General features: G+C 42.4%; 1 long non-coding RNA gene and 1 pseudogene across 1 annotated transcript; both read left to right on the top strand.

Annotated features, from left to right (window-relative positions):
* The window catches only part of LOC115175396 (FH1/FH2 domain-containing protein 3-like), a 57,415-nt pseudogene that overhangs the window by 31,244 nt on the left and 4,639 nt on the right, over positions 1-21,532 (top strand).
* On the top strand, positions 1,646-3,460 carry LOC115176285 (uncharacterized). The gene is made up of 2 exons (XR_003872208.1): positions 1,646-1,729; positions 3,377-3,460. It is a non-coding gene; the product is annotated as an uncharacterized LOC115176285 (long non-coding RNA).

Here is a 21,532-nt window from a genome sequence, read left to right as displayed (position 1 = left end):
TTGCAAAGGGTCTGAATTCTTATGTAAGTAAGGTATTTCTGTTTTTTATTTGTCGTAAATGTGCCAAAATTTCTAAACCTGTTTTTGCTTTGTCATTATGGGGTATTGTGATGTCATTATGGGGAATTGTGATGTAATTATGGGGAATTGTGATGTCATTATGGGGAATTGTGATGTCATTATGGGGTATTGTGTGTAGATTGATGAGGATTTTTGTGTTATTTAATCCAGTTTAGAATAAGGCTGTAACGTGACAAAATGTGGAAAAAGTCAAGGGGTTCTAAATACTTTCGGGATACACTGTAGATTTTGAAACAAATAATTCAAAAAAAAATCTACCTGCAATAGAGCATGCTGGGAAATATGATAATGACGGGCATGGTTTTGATTCAACACTGGTTATTAACACCACCACTGGGGTTCTTTTACACCACTGAGTGTTCATTTAACTCTTACAGAGTTCATTTCACACCTAAATCAACACTAGACATGTAACAATGAAAAATTTACTCTGGTCATTTTGCTATGTAGGACAATTCCTCACGCCTTTCACAATACGCATGCCGGAGGTTGCCCTTATAACCACAGAAATACAATACGCACGCCGGAGGTTGCCCTTATAACCACAGAAATACAATACGCACGCCGGAGGTTGCCCTTATAACCACAGAAAACCACAGGAATAGGATGAAATGACCATAGCCCCTAATTCAAACCTTATCTATCTGGTAAGAGGTAACTTTTACCTGTTCTGCACACCTCCTTTAGAGTGATAGATATGGTCAGACAACATCCCTCCTAACCTTCCTGAGGTGATGGGGTCAATGGGACTCCTAGATTTCCCTACATGTTTTCTAGAGTGTCCTACAACAATGATCAACTGAGTATCACACTTGCCTGGTCTGTGCGACTTAAGAATGTGTTGGCCCGCTGAGATAAAGCCAAGGCATTAGATTAGGGAGCTACTGTATCTCGTGTTCAGTTCCCTCCTCTAACACCAAGCCATTAAAAAAATCCTAACCCGTATTGATCCCAAATTCTACCTCTCCTTCTAACCTAAAGATCATCATTGTGCTTTGATTAACGCATTTTACACATCCTCCCCTCTCCTCCACCCACTCCTCTCCTCCATCCATCCTCCCCTCTCCTTCACCCTCTCCTCCATCCATCCTCCCTTCTCCTTCATCCATCCTCTCCTCTCCTCCATCCACCCCTCTCTTCTGTACATCCCTCTCTTCCCAGAAGATCTACACAGAACCAGTCAACAGCCAGTGTTCGCAGAACCAACTCCATCAATTCCTCCATCTGCATCACTTTGAGAAAAGAGAAAGAAAAAAGAGAGAGAGAGCAGGAGGAAGAGAAAAGCTGCCTAACTCCTCCTCCTCCTCCGCCTCTGCTGTCCTCCCCCACCTCCCCTCTAGCTGCTCCTCCTCCTCCTCTGCTGTCCTCCCCCACCTCCCCTCTAGCTGCTCCTCCTCCCCCTCCGATCTCCTCCCCCACCTCCCCCTTGGCCCTCTCAGCTGGCAGCCCTCCTCGCTAGGCGTAAGTCCTCTGTCACCGTCCCTGCTACCAATGAAATCATCACGCGGGGTACCGTCCACCCCTCCCCTGAGCGCATGCCCTACCTCCACCACTCCCCCTTCCATCTCTTCTCTTACGACTTTGACGAGGAACCGATGCCGCAGGCTACCAAACAGGAAGTGGACTCCAAGGCTACTGCTGCTGCCAGGTTAGAAGGCCCAATTTCTCAGAGATTCTTCCTCACTGATTGCCAGCTGTTTGAACTCTGTTACTTCCTGTTTCTCTGCCACTTTATGGAGTCCGTCACTGCCTTCAGTCTTCCTTCTGTCACTGCGTTTAGAAGCCTGTCACTGCATTTAGAAGCCTGTTACTGCGTTTAGAATCATCACTACCTTCAGTCTTCCTTCTGTCACTGTGTTTAGAAGCCTGTCACTGTAGAAGCCTGTCACTGCGTTTAGAAGCCTGTCACTGCGTTTAGAAGCCTGTCACTGCGTTTAGAAGCCTGTCACTGCTGCGTTTAGAAGCCTGTCACTGCATTTAGAATCCTGTCACTGCATTTAGAAGCTTGTCCCTGTGATTAGAAGCATTTAGAAGCCTGTCACTGTGATTAGAAGCATGTCACTGCGATTAGAAGCCTGTCACTGCGATTAGAAGCCTGTCACTGCATTTAGAAGCCTGTCACTGTATTTAGAAGCTTGTCCCTCTGATTAGAAGCGTTTAGAAGCCTGTCACTGCGTTTAGAAGCGTGTCACTGCATTTAGAAGCCTGTCACTGCGATTAGAAGCCTGTCACTGCGATTAGAAGCCTGTCACTGCGATTAGAAGCCTGTCACTGCGATTAGAAGCTTGTCACTGCGATTAGAAGCTTGTCACTGTGATTAGAAGCCTGTCACTGCGTTTAGAAGCCTGCCAGTGCATTTAGAAGCCTGCCACTGCGATTAGAAGCCTGTCACTGCGATTAGAAGCCTTACTACCAACAGGCTCTTTAATTTGGCCTTACTTATGACACTTGTTTCTTCTCTTTCTGCTTTGCTGGGGCTTGACCCACACCTGCTGCTGTTGAATAGCTGATTATGGTCTGGGACTTTGTTGTCCCATTTTGGTGGTTCATTATTTATTTTAGGTAACAGATATCCTTTCTTTCAGTTGCTATTAGCCTTGTTTGCTTTTCATCTACATGTCTTTGTACTACGATATACTGTAGTTTATAATGCTATTATATAGGGGTCATGCTCGGTTCCTCTCACCTACTGCCGTTAGCTAAGAAGTTCAGCTAAAAATGCTATGAGGGGGTAGGCTAATGCTACTAAGTCAAAAGGAATTGTTCTAGCTTCTCAATTCAGCTACTGCTATTAGCCACAGTAGACAGGGCTCTTGTTAGTTTCAAACACATAATGGTATCTAACATGCTATTACTGCTACCTATAAAGCTATAAGCTAGTAGGGGCTCATGCTAGTTTTCTGATCCTCGTCTATAAAGGAACACGGGTGTTGTGTTATTTTTGGTTCTCCCTCAGTATCACTCACTCTCTCTCCACAGAACTGGAGTTCAAAGGACCAGCAAACAAGTGAAAGTCAAATTCACCTAATTAGTGTAAAATAAATATTCTATAGGCTATGCAGAGCTGTGCTCAGGTCCATTCAGGTCCACTCGGGTCTATCAGCTGTAGACAATCAAACAAGAACCGACCTGGACCTGAGAGAAAAGTTAGAATTTTAGACCCGGTCCCGTTCGGTTTCAGGGTCTGGTCTCAGACACATTTGACACACACAGTATTATGTTTGTGACTTTACCTGAACCCTATTAAAAACCTGGATCTTCCTCTCACTCTCTCTGTCCCTCTCTCCCCCCTCAGGTCTCCTCTGGGTGGTCTCCTCTCCTCCTCCTACAGACAGCATCAGGAGTCCCTGTCGGCCGAGAGAGAGAGACGTTGTGCAGAGAGAGAGAGGAAAGACTGCAGAGGATAGAGAGAGAATAGAGAGAGGATAGAGAGAGGATAGAGAGAGGATAGAGAGAGGATAGAGAGAGGATAGAGAGAGGATAGAGAGAGGATAGAGAGAGGATAGAGAGAGGATAGAGAGGATAGAGAGAGAGGAGAGGAACAAACACAGTCGAGACTATGTGGACAAAATGGAAGAAGCCAGGATGGCACGGGATGAGAGGTGAGTTTAAAAGACATCAAAGAGAGAGAGAGAGAGAGAGAGAGAGAGAGAGAGAGAGAGAGAGAGAGAGAGAGAGAGAGAGAGAGAGAGAGATGAGCCAGCATGTTAAAATGGGTTTTTCCCCTTTGTTATTTCTCTGTCAATACTCCACATTATGGAACAAAATTTGTCACGTCAGTTGGGAACTCAATTCCCTAAATGGTCAGCAGTTGATGCGCTCACTAGTTTTCTTTCTGGAAAGACGTATAGATATGTAACACGTAGGGATTCTCTAAGAGCACAAAGACGATTGTAAACAGTGACACTCGAATGACCGAGGACGATTATCTACCAGAAGAATCCTCCATTTAAATATCTGTGAAAAGTGACGTTGATGTAATTTTAAAAACAATTAGGCTCCTGAGTTCACGTCTCGTCCGAGCATCCCCAGGGTGTCAACATACTTTTGGCCATGTAGTAAATCAGTGTATGTCTGTGATTCCTCTTGTGACCCACCTGCCCTCAACACTACTCATTCATGTCTCCTCTCTGTCTTAGATCATGGTACTGTATTTGTACTCCTCAGTCTTGCCTTCATTGTTCTTCAGTGAGACGAGGTGGTGGTACTGGGGGGATTGTCCTCTGTCTCATTCATCTGAGGCAGGCTTCTCCAGAGGAACACTGGGGGGGGGGGAGAATAGATGGGAAGGACAGAAAATTGACATGGTCTTATCAGTAAGTTTATACCAGTATAAATATACAGGGTTCTATGCTGACCCATTTAAAACTTCTCTAAGGTAGGGGGCAGTATTTTGACATCCGGATGAAAGGCGTGTCCAAATTAAACCGCCTGCTACTCAGTTTCAGAAGGTAGGATATGCATATTATTAGTAGATTTGGATAGAAAACACTCTGAAGTTTCTAAAACCGTTTGAATGATGTCTGTGAGTATAACAGAACTCATACATACATGTATTGTGTAACATTGAGTCCTGGGAGTGTCATCTGATAAAGATCGTCAAAGGTTAGTGATTCATTTTAGCGTTATTTCTGGTTTTTGTGATGCCTCTCCTTGCTTGGAAAATGGCTGTGTGGTTTTTCTTGTCAAGTTGATGTCCTAACATAATCTAATGTTATGCTTTCGCCGTAAAGCCTTTTTGAAATCGGACAATGTGGTTGGATTAACCTCTCTAGGGTATGTGGGACGAAATCGTCCCACCTACTCAACAGCCAGTGGAATCCCGTGGCGCGTTATTCAAATACCTTAGAAATGCGATTACTTCAATTTCTCAAACATATGACTATTTTACACCATTTTAAAGACAAGACTCTCGTTAATCTAACCACACTCTCCAATTTCAAAAAGGCTTTACAACGAAAGCAAAACATTAGATTATGTCAGCAGAGTACCCAGCCAGAAATAACCAGACACCCATTTTTCAAGCTAGCATATAATGTCACATAAACCCAAACCACAGCTAAATGCAGCACTAACCTTTGATGATCTTCATCAGATGACACTCCTAGGACATTATGTTATACAATACATGCATGTTTTGTTCAATCAAGTTCATATTTATATCAAAAAACAGCTTTTTACATTAGCATGTGACGTTCAGAACTAGCATACCCACCGCAAACTTCCGGTGAATTTACTAAATTACTCACGATAAACGTTCACAAAAAACATAACAATTATTTTAAGAATTATAGATACAGAACTCCTTTATGCAATCGCTATGTCCGATTTTAAAATAGCTTTTCGGCAAAAGCACATTTTGCAATATTCTGAGTAGATATCCCAGCCATCACGGGATAGCTATTTTGACACCCACCAAGTTTGGCCCTCACCAAACTCCGATTTACTATTAGAAAAATTTGATTACCTTTGCTGTTCTTCGTCAGAATGCACTCCCAGGACTTCTACTTCAATAACAAATGTTGGTTTGGTTCAAAATAATCCATAGTTATGTTCAAATATCCTCTGTTTTGTTTGTGCGTTCAAGACACTATCCGAAGGGTGACGCGTTTCGTGACAAAAAAATTCTAAATATTCCATTACCGTACTTCGACGCATGTCAACCGCTGTTTAAAATCAATTTTTATGCGATTTTTCTCGTAAAAAAGCGATAATATTCCGACCGGGAAACCCTGTTTTCGTTCAAAGACGAAAAAATAAAAACATGGTGTCGCCTCGTGCACGCGCCCCAGTCTCATTGTTCTCTGATCGACCACTATCCAAATGCGCTACTGTTTTTCAGCCAGGGCCTGCAAAGGCATCATTCCCCGTTTTGCCGCCTTCTGAGAGCCTATGGGAGCTGTAGGAAGTGTCACGTTACAGCAGCGATCCTCAGTTTTCAATGAAGAGAGTGTAGAAGCCCAAGAAATGGTCAGAGAGGGCACTTCCTGTAAGGAATCTTCTCAGGTTTTTGCCTGCCATATGAGTTCTGTTATACTCACAGACACCATTCAAACAGTTTTAGAAACTTTAGGGTGTTTTCTATCCAAAGCCAATAATTATATGCATATTCTAGTTTCTGGGCAGTAGTAATAACCAGATTAAATTGGGTACGTTTTTTATCCGGCCGTGCAAACACTGCCCCCTACCCTAGAGAGGTTAACGAGAATCTTATCTTTAAAATGGTGTATAACACTTGTATGTGTGAGAAATTTTAACTATGAGATTTTTGTTGTTTTGAATTTGGCGCTCTGCTATTTCACTGGCTGTTGAACGCTAGCGTCCCACATACCCCAGAGAGGTTTTAACAAGGAACGCGTGTGTGCCTAAGTTGAAGAAACATAAAACTCACAGAAATACTTTTTGGAGCACAATGATAACAATATGTGGTAATAAAACTAGAATACTTTATTTTTCTAGGCGCACTGGTCCTCCTGTTATATACACTGGTGCTCCTGTTATATACACTGGTGCTCCTGTTATATACACTGGTGCTCCTGTTATATACACTGGTGCTCCTATTATATACACTGGTGCTCCTATTATATACACTGGTGCTGCTGTTATATACACTGGTGCTCCTGTTATATACACTGGTGCTCCTATTATATACACTGGTGCTCCTATTATATACACTGGTGCTCCTGTTATATACACTGGTGCTCCTATTATATACACTGGTGCTCCTATTATATACACTGGTGCTCCTATTATATACACTGGTGCTCCTATTATATACACTGGTGCTCCTATTATATACACTGGTGCTCCTGTTATATACACTGGTGCTCCTGTTATATACACTGGTGCTGCTGTTATATACACTGGTGCTCCTGTTATATACACTGGTGCTCCTGTTATATACACTGGTGCTCCTGTTATATACACTGGTGCTCCTGTTATATACACTGGTGCTCCTATTATATACACTGGTGCTCCTATTATATACACTGGTGCTCCTGTTATATACACTGGTGCTCCTATTATATACACTGGTGCTCCTATTATATACACTGGTGCTCCTAAATAAAAATGTCCATGCCGCACAGCAAAACATTTATTTATTTTTTATTTAACCTTTATGTAACCAGGAAGGGCTCATTGAGATTTAAAATCTCTTTTTCAAGAGCGTCCTGGCCAAGATAGGCAGCGCCAAGTCATTACAAAAATTACAGACAAACAACATGAAAAACTACAAGTAATCTAGTAAAAACCATAGAATTAACAAAGAATATAACAAAATCAAAAACAGCAAATTAAAAACATTGACATGTCAGGGAATCAGTCTCAAGATCATTCATCAGTGATTTAAAAATACCAATCGGGACAAGTTCTTCCAGTTTAAAAGTATTTTGTAAGGCGTTCCAAGACGATGGCGCAGAGTACATAAAAGCCCTTTTACCAAATTCAGTTCGGACATTTGGAACAGTTAGCAGGATAAAGTCCCGCGAACGAAGAGAGTACCCACCACATTTCTGAACAATAAAAATGCCCAAAATAAAAAGGTAGTAAACCCAAAATGGCTTTGTAAATAAAAGTATACCAGTGACTGAGCCTACGAGTGACTAGAGAAGGCCAGCCAACCCTGGTATACAAAGTGCAGTGGTGCGTAAGGGTTTTGCAATTTAAAATAAATCTCAAAGTGCCATGGTAAAGGGTGTCAATTGATCTCAAACACTGAGCGGAAGCATTCATATACAAAATATCCCCATAGTCTAGTAAAGGCATAAATGTAGCTGATACTAGCCTCCTTCTGGCTTCAAAAGAAAAACAAGCCTTATTCCTAAAATAAAATCCTAATTTCAGCTTCAATTTTTTTGTAAGTTGTTGAATATGCATTTTAAAAGAGAGGCCATCATCAATCAAAATTCCAAGATATTTATATGAGGTTACAACCTCAATCTTGCCATGACAGGTAGTAATAGGTGGAAGGTTCAGAGGTCTATTTCTTGCTTTAGAAAACACCAGTAGTTTAGTTTTGTCAGTATTGAGGATAAGCTTCAATTGAGACAAGGTATGTTGAACAGTATTAAAAGCAGTTTGCAAGTTCTGGAAAGCTTTTGTAAGAGATGAAGCACAACAGTAAATAACAGTATCATCAGCATAAAAATGAAGTTGTGCATTTTGGACATTTTTGTCTAAATTATTTATATAAATAGTGAATAAGAGAGGACCAAGTACAGAGCCTTGGGGCACACCATTTAAGACAGACAATTTAACAGACCTAAGCACGTCAAATTGAGTGCACTGAGTTCTATCAGACAGATAGTTAACAAACCATGCAACTGCATGCTCTGAAAGACCTACACTCGACAATCTCTGCCTTAGTATAGCATGATCAACTGTATCAAAAGCCTTAGAGAGATCAATAAAAAGTGAGACACAATGCTGTTTTTTGTCAAGAGCTTCAGTGATATCATTTAAAACCTTCATGGCTGCTGTAATTGTGCTATGCTTCTTCCTGAAAGCCGATTGGTACATTGATAAAATAGAGTTAGTAAAGAAAAACTATTTTAGCTGGTCACTCACAAGGGTTTCAAGTATTTTCACCAGGGGTGACAGCTTTGAGATTGGCCTATAATTATTTAAAAGAGTTGGATCTCCCCCTTTTAAAAGTGGCAGGACAAATGCTGATTTCCAGATCTTTGGAATTTCATTACATTCCAGGGTTAGATTAAACAGATATGTAAGTGGTTCAGCTATGAAATCAGCTGCCAGATTTAAAAAGCAGGGATCCAAAAGATCAGGACCTGCAGGCTTTCTCTGATCTAAGGATTTCAGATCTAAGGATTTCAGATCTAAGGATATATTTCACATATAGGCGCATATGTGAGTAAAATGGATTGTACTGTAGAGCCTTGATACGGGTATTCTGGTTGGAAATGGGAAGGAGAGAAAATGGAAGGCATACCAGTATAAATACAGGTATTCTGGTTGGAAATGGGAAGGAGAGAAAATAGAAGGCATACGAGTATAAATACAGGTATTCTGGTTGGAAATGGGCTGCTTGTCGAGGGAAATAATACATTTCTCAACCGTCTACAAAAGGCATCGAGGAGCCATTTAGAGATTAAGGAGCTGAAGGGAGGATAGTCACATGTACATGGAGAGGAAGTCAAAGGTGAAGTTGACTCCGTACGTCTCCTAGTTGAACATCTCACTGAAATCTCAGTCATTAGACTAAGAGAGAAATACAAATCAAATCAAATGTTATTGGTCACATACAACTGGGTGTAGACTTTACAGTGAAATGCTCGTTCCCAAACAATGCAGTGTTAAAAAGAAAGAAAAATATTTGCTGCAGAGATTGTTGTCCTTCTGGAAGGTTCTCCAAGGTCATTCTGACAGGAGCTCTGTCAGAGTGACCATCCGGTTCTTGGTCACCTCCCTGACCAAGGCCTTTCTCACACGATTGCTCAGTTTGGTCAGGCGGCCAGCTCTGGGAAGAGTCTTGGTGGTTCCAAACCTCTTCCATTAAGAAAGAGGGGGGCCACTGTGTTCTTGGGGACCTTCAATGCTGCAGAAATGTTTTGGTACCCTTCCCCAGATCTGTGACTTGACACAATCCTGTCTCGGGGAGCTCTGCAGACAATTCCTTCGACCTCATGGCTTGGTTTTTGCTCTGACATGCATTGTCAACTGTGGGACCTTATATAGACACGTGTGTCATGCCCTGATCTGTTTCACCTGTCCTTGTGCTTGTCTCCACCCTCCTCCTGGTGTCACCCATCTTACCAATTATCCCCTGTGTATTTATACCTGTGTTCTCTGTGTGCTTGTTGCCAGTTCATCTTGTTTGTTCAAGCTTACCAGCGGTTTTTCTGTCAGCATCTATCTTTCCCAGCCTCTCTTTTCTCGTCCTCCTGGTTTTTCACCTTTGCCTGTCCTGACCCTGTACCCGCCTGCCTGACCTCTCTGCCTGACCCTGAGCCTTCCTGCCGTCCTGTACCTTTGCCTTACCCTGGATTATCGACCCCTGCCTGCCTTGACCTGTCTTTGCCTGCCCCTGTTGCTACAGTAAACATTGTTACTTTGACAGTCTGCATCTGGGTCTTACCTTGATTCCTGATAAGGTGTGTGCCTTTCCAAATCATGTCCAATTAATTGAATTTAGCACAGGTGGACTCCAAGTTGTAGAAACATCTCAAGGGTGATCAATTGAAACAGGAGGCACCTGAGCTCAATTTTGAGTCTCATAGCAAAGGGTATGAATAGTTATGTAAATAAGTTAAATAAGGTATTTCCGAAGTGAAAAACGTGTTTTCACTTTGTCATTAGAGAGTATTGTGTGTAGATTGATGAGAAAAAAAATCTATATTTAATCCATTTTAGAATAAGGCTGTAATGTAACAAAATGTGTAAAAAGTCAAGGGGTCTGAACACTATCTGAAGGCACCGTACACCAAACAACTTCACTGTGAAGAGAATGAGTCTTCCACACTACTTGTATCCGGTCAGTCATTCAATCAAATGTATTTATAAATCCCTTTTTTTTTTACATCAGCAGTATGTCACAAAGTGCTTTCAAAGTGCATCATGAACTATAATATGTGGATATTTTCACATAGTCTGAAAACAGCCTCTAAAAACCTCTCAGTGACCTGTGTCTGTCTGTCCTATTGTTCCATCAGAAAACAGCCTCTGAGACCTCACAGTGACCTGTGTTTGTCCTATTGTTCCATCAGATAACAGCCTCTGAGACATCTGAGTAACCTTTGTCTGTCTGTCTGTTTGTCTTTCTGTTGTTCCATCAGAAAACTGCGGCGGACGGTAAACGCCAGGAGGTCATCGTTCTGGACTCCAAGAGGAGTAACGCCATCAACATCGGACTGACCGTCCTGCCTCCTCCTCGCACTATCAAGACCGCCATACTCAACTTTGATGAGTACGCACTCAACAAGGAGGGCATCGAGGTGAGAGATGAGGAGGATGGTGATGATGGTGATGGGGATGATGGTGGTGATGATGATGATGATGGTGAGGGTGATGATGATGGTGGTGATGATGATGATGATGGTGAGGGTGATGATGATGGTGGTGGTGGTGAGGATGATGATGGTGGTGGTGGTGTTGGTGAGGAGGAGGATGATGATGGTGATGATGATGATGATGGTGAGGGTGATGATGATGGTGGTGATGATGATGATGATGGTGGTGAGGGTGATGATGATGGTGGTGAGGATGAGGAGGATGATGGGGATGATGGTGGTGGTGGTGGTGGTGAGGATGATGATGGTGGTGGTGGTGTTGGTGAGGAGGAGGATGATGATGGGGATGGTGATGATGATGGTGGTGGTGGTGATGATGATGATGATGATGGTGGTGGTGGTGAGGATGAGGAGGATGATGGGGATGAGGGTGGTGGTGGTGATGATGGTGATGAGGATGATGGTGGTGAGGATGAGGAGGATTATGGGGATGAGGGTGATGATGGTGGTGGTGAGGATGATGATGATGATAATGAGGGTGATGATGGTGGTGAGGATGAGGAGGATGATGGGGATGGTGATGGTGGTGGTGGTGAGGAGGATGATGGTGGTGAGGATGATGGTGGTGAGGATGAGGAGGATGATGGGGATGAGGGTGATGATGATGGTGGTGAGGATGATGATAATGAGGGTGATGATGGTGATGAGGAGGATGATGGGGATGGTGATGGTGGTGAGGATGATGGTGGTGAGGATGAGGAGGATGGGGATGAGGGTGATGATGGTGGTGGTGAGGATGATGATGATGATAATGAGGGTGATGATGGTGGTGGTGGTGATGAGGAAGAGGAGGATGGTGGTGATGATGATGAGGCATCGAGATATGATACAAATAAAAACAAAAAAAGTGTTTTAAGTAAGAATAAACATTGGTCTGAAGCCAAAAAAAGCAAAGCTTTGATCTACTACAGTAACTATGTTGGTATTGTACTTCAGCCTATGTGTAGGCTGGTTGCTTAGACCTAGACGTCAACAGTGAAGAGGCAACTCAGGGATGCTGGCCTTCCAGGCAGAGTTTCTCTGTCCAGTGTCTGTGTTCTTTTGCCCATCTTAATCTTTTCTTTTTATTGGCCAGTCTGAGATATGGCTTTTTATTTGCAACTCTGCCTAGAAGGCCAGCATCCCGGAGTCGCCTCTTCACTGTTGATGTTGAGACGGGTGTTTTGCGGGTACTATTTAATGAAGCTGCCAGTTGAGGACTTGTGAGGCGTCTGTTTCTCAAACTAGACACTCCAATGTACTTGTTCTCTTGCTCAGTTGTGCATCGGGACCTCCCACTCCTCTTTCTATTCTGGTTAGAGCCAGTTTGCGCTGTTCTGTTAAGGGAGTAGTACACAGCGTTGTACGAGATCTTCAGTTTCTTGGCAATTTCTCGCATGGAATAGGCTTCATTTCTCAAAACAAGAATAGACAGACGAGTTTCAGAAGAAAGTCTTGGTTTCTGGCCATTTTGAGCCTGTAATCGAACCCACAAATGCTGATGCTCCAGATACTCAACTAGTCTAAAGAAGGCCAGTTTTATTGCTTCTTTAATCAGAACAACAGTTTTCAGCTGTGTTAACATAATTGCAAAAGGTTTTCTAATAATCAATTAGCCTTTTAAAATGATAAACTTAGATTATCTAAGACAATGTGCCATTGGAACACGGGAGTGATGGTTGCTGATAATGGGCCTCTGTACGCCTAGATATTCCATAAAAAATCTGTTGTTTCCAGCTACAATAGTCATTTACAACATTAACAGTGCCTACACTATATTTCTGATCAAATTGATGTTATTTTAATGGACAAAAAAATGTGCTTTTCTTTCAAACACAAGGACATTTCTGTGACCCCAATCTTTTGAACGGTAGTGTATACCGGTGTATATATAATTGTAAAGTCCATTATCCCTCTGAAGAGTATGAATTAGGCTGTTTGAAGCCTAAGCAACCTGTCTACACATAGTCTGAAGTACAATACCGAGATAGCTACTAGATCAACGCTGTGTGCTGAAAAACCTTGGTAGAGCATGGGTGAAGCAGGCATTGTGGTGCTCATGTGAATATATGCGAGTAGATGGTGCTACAGTACCCAGGGTAGTCAGCTTAACAGTAGATGGGTTTACAGTACCCAGGGTAGTCAGTCTAACAGTAGATGGTGTTGCAGTACCCAGGGTAGTCAGTCTAAGAGTAGATGGTGTTGCAGTACCCAGGGTAGTCAGTCCAACAGTAGATGGTTTTACAGTACCCAGGGTAGTCAGTCTAACAGTAGATGGTGTTACAGTAACCCAGGGTAGTCAGTCCAACAGTAGATGGTTTTACAGTACCCAGGGTAGTCAGTCCAACAGTAGATGGTCAGGTGTTGCAGTACCCAGGGTAGTCAGTCCAACAGTAGATGGTGTTGCAGTACCCAGGGTAGTCAGTCCAACAGTAGATGGTTTTACAGTACCCAGGGTAGCCAGTCTAACAGTAGATGGTGTTACAGTACCCAGGGTAGTCAGTTCAACAGTAGATGGTTTTACAGTACCCAGGGTAGTCATTCCAACAGTAGATTTTGTTTGCAGTACCCAGGGTAGTCAGTCCAACAGTAGATGGTCAGGTGTTGCAGTACCCAGGGTAGTCAGTCCAACAGTAGATGGTGTTGCAGTACTCAGGGTAGTCGGTCCAACAGTAGATGGTTTTTCAGTACCAAGGGTAGTCATTCCAAAGCTACTCCATGTTGTTAAGAATTCAAGCCAATCAAAACACAGCATTATTTACAGCTTTAAACCAATCACAGGACATCATTTTTTCAATTTGCCAGGAAATCACAGGGTCTGTTGTGGCTTGGTTGATGAATGTAACTGCTCAATCCAACTGAATTTAAGCAGAATCTTCAGGACACTCTTTCCATCTCCTCTGCGTACTCTTTAATCCTGTAGAAAATCCTGACGATGATCCCCTCGGAGGAGGAGAAGCAGAAGATCCAGGATGCTCAGCTGGCCAACCCTGACGTCCCCCTGGGCTCAGCAGAACAGTTTCTCCTCACCCTGTCCTCCATCAGCGAGCTGTCAGCCAGACTACAGCTCTGGGCCTTCAAGATGGACTACGAGGCTACGGAAAGGGTAAGTGTGGGGGTGGGGGGGGAGGAAGTACACTGAACAAAAATATAAATCGCAACAACTAATGTTTTGGTCCCGTGTTTCATGAGCTGAAATAAAAGATCCCAGAAATGTTCTATTCTCACATTAAGCTTTTCTCTAAAATGTTGTGTACAAATTTGTTTACATCCCTGTTAGTGAGCATTTTTCCTTTGCCAAGATAATCCATCCACCTGACAGGTGTGGCATATCAAGAAGCTTATTAAACACCATGATCATTACACAGGTGCACCGTGTGCTGTGGACAATAAAAGGTCACTCTAAAATGTGCATTTTTGTCACACAACACAAAGCTACAGACATCTCAAGTTTTAAGGGAGCGTACAATTGGCATGCTGACTGCAAGAAAGTCCACCAGAGTTGTTGCCAGAGAAATGGATGTTCATTTCTCTGCCATAAGCCGCCTCCAATGTCGTTTTAGAGAATTTGTCTGCAGACCACATGTAACCACGCCAGCCCAGGACCTCCACATCCGTGTTCTTCACCTGCGGGATCATCTCAGACCAGCCACCTGGACAGCTGATGAAACTGTGGGTTTGCACAACTTACGAATCTCTGCACGAACTGTCAGAAACCGTCTCAGGGAAACTCAACGGCGCGCTTGTCATCCTCACCAGTCTTGACTTCAGTGAGCAAATGCTCACCTTCGGTGGTCACTGGTACGCTGAAGAAGTGTGCTGTTCACGGATGAATCCCGGTTTCAACTGTACCAGGCAGATAGCAGACAGCGTGTATGGCGTTGTGTGGGTGAGCGGTTTACTGATGTCGACGTTGTGAACAGAGTGCCCCATGGGGGAGGTGGGGTTATGGTATGGGCCCCATGGTGGAGGTGGGGTTATGGTATGGGCCCCATGGTGGAGGTGGGGTTATGGTATGGGCCCCATGGTGGAGGTGGGGTTATGGTATGGGCAGGCATAAGCTACGGATAATGAACACAATTGCATTTTATCAATGGCAATTTGAATGCACAGAGATACCGTGACGAGATCCTGAGACCCCAATGTCGTGCCATTCATCCGCCGCCATCTCCTCATGTTTCAGCACGATATCGCATGGCCCCATGTTGCAAGGATCTGTACACAATTCCTGGAAGCAGAAAATGCCCCAGTTCTTCCATGGCCTGCATACTCACCAGACATGTCACTCATTGAGCATGTTTGGGATGCTCTGGATCGACGTGTACGACAGTGTGTTCCATTTCTCCAATATCCAGCAACTTCACACAGCCATTGGAGAGTAGTGAGACAAAATTCCACAGGCCACAATTAATAGCCTGATCAACTCTATATGAAGGAGATGTGTCGCGTTGCATGAGGTAAATAGTGGTCACACCAGATACTGACTGGTTTTCAGATCTACGCCCCTACCTTATTTCCTTATTTTCTTAAGGTATCTGTGACCAACAGATGCATATCTGTATTCCCAGTCAAGTGAAATCCATAATTAGGGCCTAATGAATTTATTTCAATTGACTTGTTGTTCTGGAAGCCTGAACAACAATTGACTTGTTGTTCAGGCTTCCACAAGATGCTGCATCTTTCATTGTTGTTCTGTAACGTGTACAGCCTTACAGAGGATGTTGTGTCTTTCATGTTGTTATGTAATGTTTGCAGCCTTACATAGCATGCTGTGCCTTTCATGTTATGTAAAAGTTACAGCCTTCCACAGGACGCTCTGTCTTTCACGTTGTCGTGTAAAGTCTATGACCTTCCACATAATGAAGTGCATTTCATATTGTTATGTAAAGTTTACAGCCTTCCACAGGATGCTGTGTCTTTCATGTTGTTCTGTAAAGTTTACAGCCTTCCACAGGATGCTGTGTCTTTCATGTTGTTCTGTAAAATGTACAGCCTTCCACAGGATGGTGTCTTTCATGTTGTTCTGTAAAGTTTACAGCCTTCCACAGGATGGTGTCTTTCATGTTGTTCTGTAAAGTTTACAGCCTTCCACAGGATGGTGTGTCTTTCATGTTGTTCTGTAAAATGTGCATCCTTCCACAGGATGCTGTCACTTTCATGTTGTTATGTAAAGTTTACATCCTTCCACAGGATGGTGTCTTTCATGTTGTTCAGAGAGGCAGAATTCCAGACCGCAGGTTTCGGCATGGCAACGTTCCCATAGCGGAGAGTCAGTCAGAGTGGGATGTTTTGTTAGCAGGAGTTTTAATGGAGGAGACCACACCATGCAGAGATACACACACACACACACACACACAATACACAATACACACACACACACAATACACACATACACACACACACACACAATACACACACGGACATAACATACCGTGCAGAAACAAAGGACCAGAACAGTGTTTGGTAGTTACCAAAGCAGCCTGACCGGACCAGGACACAAACCTTTAAACACCTTTATGTGACAACCACAGGTGTGACAACCACAGGTGTGACAACCACAGGTGTGACAACCACAGGTGTGACAACCACAGGTGTGACAACCACAGGTGTGACAACCACAGGTGTGACAACCACAGGTGTGACAACCACAGGTGTGACAACCACAGACAGGTGGACCACAGTGGGCAGTCAGCCAGTGCACCTGTTCCTGACAGGTTGACTAACAGGCTGCAGTCTCTAAATAACTCTGGCATCCTGAAACGCCTTCATTTAGTTGTTTTGTGTGCCCGTGTGTGTGTGTGTGTGTGACACCCGTGTGTGTGTGCCTGTGTGTGTGTGTGACCTGTGTGTGTGCCTGTGTGTGCGTGTGACCTGTGTGTGTGTGACCTGTGTGTGTGTGTGACCTGTGTGTGTGACCTGTGTGTGTGTGTGTGTGACCTGTGTGTGTGTGTGCCCGTGTGACCTGTGTGTGTGTGACCTGTGTGTGTGTGACCTTTGTGTGTGACCTGTGTGTGTGTGTGTGTGACCTGTGTGTGTGTGCCCGTGTGTGTGTGTGTGTGTGACACCCGTGTGTGTGTGCCTGTGTGTGTGACCTGTGTGTGTGTGACCTGTGTCTGTGTGTGACCTGTGTGTGTGTGACCTGTGTGTGTGACCTGTGTGTGTGTGTGACCTGTGTGTGTGTGCCCGTGTGTGTGTGACCTGTGTGTGTGCGTGTGATCTGTGCGTGTGACCTGTGTGTGTGTGTGTGTGTGTGACCTGTGTGTGTGTGACCTGTGTGTGTGTGTGTGTGACCTGTGTGTGTGCGTGTGACCTGTGTGTGACTTGTGTGTGTGTGTGTGGCCTGTGTGTGTGACCTGTGTGTGTGTGTGTGTGACCTGTGTGTGTGCGTGTGACCTGTGTGTGACCTGTGTGTGTGTGTGTGACCTGTGTGTGTGACCTGTGTGTGTGTGTGTGTGTGTGTGTGTGTGACCTGTGTGTGTGTGACCTGTGTGTGTGCGTGTGACCTGTGTGTGACCTGTGTGTGTGTGTGTGTAGGAAGTGGCAGAGCCGCTACAGGATGTGAAGGAGGGGATGGAGCAGCTGGAGAAGAACATGACGCTGCGCTACATCCTGTCTACGCTGCTATAGGAAACTTCCTCAACGGCACCAATGTGAGTCTCTCTGACACACACACACACACACACACACACACACACACACACACACACACACACACACACAGTCACACACAGTAACGATTGTCTAAAGGAGTAGACCAAGGTGCAGCGTGGTATGTGTTCATCTTGAATTTATTTTAAAATCAGAACACTTAAACAAAATAATAACCAATGGAACACGACCATCACGTCTTGCAGGCTTTACACAGCAGTACAAAAATAAGATCCCACAACTCAAGGAGGGAAAAAGGGCTGCCTAAGTATGGTTCCCAATCAGAGACAATGATTGGCAGCAGCTGCCTCTGATTGGAAACCATACCTTGCCAAAACATGGAAATATAAAACATAGAATGCCCACCCCACACCCTGACCTAACCAAATAGAGAAATAAACTCTCTCTCAGGTCAGGGCGTGACAGACACACACACACAGTTTTGTATTGCTATTCTTGTGTGGACCAAATCATTTATCCCCATCCAAAATCCTATTTTATTAACCCCTAACCCTAAACCTAATGTAACCCCTAACCCTAATCTTAACCCTAAATCTAATTTAACCCTAATGTTAACCCTAAACCTAATTTAACCCCTAACCCTGAAGCTATCCATAACCCCAAACCTTAATTCTAACCTTAATTCTAAGCCTAACCCTAAACCTAATTTAACCCCAAACTCCTAACCCTGAAGCTAACCATAACCCCTAACCTTAATTCTAACCCTAAACCTAATTTAACCCCAAACCTAATTTAACCCCAAACCCTGAAGCTAACCATAACCCCAAACCTTAATTCTAACCTTAATTCTAACCCTAAACCTAACTTAACCCCAAAACCCTAACCCTAAAGCTAACCATAACCCCTAACCTTAATTCTAACCCTAAACCTAATTTAACCCCAAACCCTGAAGCTAACCATAACCCCAAACCTTAATTCTAACCTTAATTCTAACCCCAAACCCCTAACCCTAAAGCTAACCATAACCCCTAACCTTAATTCTAACCCTAACCCTAAACACAACCCCTAACGTTAATTCTAATCCTAAACCCTAAACCTAAAATATATATTTTTTCTTGTGGGGACCAGCAACATTTCCCCTCTTTTTCCTTGTTTTACTATCCTTGTCCTAAATAGTCTGGGTAGCCATTTGATTAGATGTTCAGGAGTCTTATGGCTTGGGGGTAGAAGCTGTTTAGGAGCCTCTTGGACCTAGACTTGGCTCTCCGGTACCGCTTCACATGTGGTAGCAGAGAGAACAGTCTATGACTGGGGTGGCTGGAGTCTTTGACAATGTTTAGGGCCTTCCTCTGACACAACCTTGTGTAGAGGTCCTGGATGGCAGGAAGCTTGGGCAGTTGCCATACCAGGCAGTGATGCAACCTGTCAGGATGCTCTCGATGGTGCAGCTGTAAAGCATTTTAAGGATCTGAGGACCCTTGCCAAATCTTTTCAGTCTCCTGAGGGGGAATAGGTTTTGTCGTGCCCTCTTCGCGACTGTCTTGATGTACTTGGACCATGTTAGTTTGTTGGTGATGTGGACACTAAGGAACTTGAAGCTCTCAACCTGCTCCACTACAGCCCGTCGATGAGAATGGGTGCGTGCTCGGTCCTCATTTCCTGTAGTCCACAATCATTTTCTTTGTCTTGATCACGTTGAGGGAGAGGTTGTTGTCCGTGCACCATACGGTCAGGTCTCTGACCTCCTCCCTATAGGCTGTCTCATCATTGTTGGTGATCAGGCCTACCACTGTTGTGTCATCAGCAAACTTAATGATGGTGTTGGAGTCATGCCTGGCCATGCAGTCATGAGTGAACAGGGAGTACAGGAGGGGACTGAGCACGCACCCCTGAGGGGCCCCAGTGTTGAGGATCAGCGTGGCGGATGTGTTGTTACCTACCCTTACCACCTGGGGGCAGCCTGTCAGGAAGTCTAGTATCCTGTTGCAGAGGGAGGTGTTTAGTCCCAAGGTCCTTAGCTTAGTGATGAGCTTTGAGGGCACTCTATTCTACTCTATTCTACTCTATTCTACTCTATTCTACTCTAGTCTACTCTAGTCTACTCTAGTCTACTCTATTATATTCTACTCTACTCTATTCTGCTCTATTCTACTCTATTCTATTATATTCTATTATATTCTATTATATTCTACTCTATTCTATTATATTCTACTCTATTCTACTCTATTCTACTCTATTCTACTCTATTCTATTATATTCTACTCTATTCTATTATATTCTACTCTATTCTATTATATTCTACTCTATTCTATTCTATTCTACTCTATTCTATTATATTCTATTATATTCTACTCTATTCTACTCTATTCTATTATATTCTACTCTATTCTATTATATTCTACTCTATTCTACTCTATTCTACTCTATTCTATTATATTCTACCCTATTCTATTATATTCTACTCTATTCTATTATATTCTATTATATTCTACTCTATTCTACTCTATTCTATTATATTCTACTCTATTCTATTATATTCTACTCTATTCTATTATATTCTACTCTATTCTACTCTAGTCTACTCTATTCTATTATATTCTACTCTATTCTACTCTAGTCTACTCTATTCTACTCTATTCTACTCTATTCTATTATATTCTACTCTATTCTATTATATTCTACTCTATTCTATTATATTCTACTCTATTCTATTATATTCTACTCTATTCTACTCTAGTCTACTCTATTCTACTCTACTCTATTCTATTCTACTCTAGTCTACTCTACTCTATTCTATTCTACTCTATTCTACTCTATTCTATTATATTCTACTCTATTCTACTCTATTCTATTATATTCTACTCTAGTCAACTCAAGTCTACTCTATTCTACTCTATTCTATTATATTCTACTCTATTCTACTCTATTCTATTATATTCTACTGTATTCTACTCTAGTCTACTCTATTCTATTATGTTATACTCTATTCTATTATGTTCTACTCTATTATATTCTACTCTATTCTATTCTACTCTACTCTATTATATTCTATTCTATTCTATTCTAGTCTATTCTATTCTATTATATTCTATTATGTTCTATTCTAGTCTACTCTATTCTATTATATTCTACTTTATTCTACTCTATTCTACTCTATTCTATTATATTCTATTATATTCTACTCTAGTCTACTCTATTCTATTATATTCTACTCTAGTCTACTCTATTCTATTATATTCTACTCTATTCTACTCTAGTCTACTCTATTCTATTATATTCTACTCTATTCTACTCTATTCTACTCTATTCTATTATATTCTACTCTATTCTACTCTAGTCTACTCTATTCTACTCTAGTCTACTCTACTCTATTCTATTCTACTCTATTCTACTCTATTCTATTATATTCTACTCAATTCTACTCTATTCTATTATATTCTACTCTAGTCTACTCTATTCTATTATATTCTACTCTATTCTACTCTAGTCTACTCTATTCTATTATATTCTACTCTATTCTACTCTAGTCTACTCTATTCTATTATATTCTACTCTATTCTACTCTAGTCTACTCTATTCTATTATATTCTATTCTATTCTATTCTACTCTAGTCTACTCTATTCTATTATGTTCTACTCTATTCTACTCTAGTCTACTCTATTCTATTATATTCTAATCTATTCTACTCTACTCTATTATATTCTATTATATTCTATTCTAGTCTACTCTATTCTACTCTATTCTATTATTTTCTACTCTATTCTACTCTAGTCTACTCTATTCTATTATATTCTATTCTATTCTACTCTAGTCTACTCTATTCTATTATATTCTA

The sequence above is a fragment of the Salmo trutta genome, chromosome 36 (assembly GCF_901001165.1).
Source record: "Salmo trutta chromosome 36, fSalTru1.1, whole genome shotgun sequence".
NCBI lineage: Eukaryota > Metazoa > Chordata > Actinopteri > Salmoniformes > Salmonidae > Salmo > Salmo trutta.
Note: the sequence above shows the minus strand (reverse complement) of the source record. Positions and strands in the feature narration are given on the sequence as shown.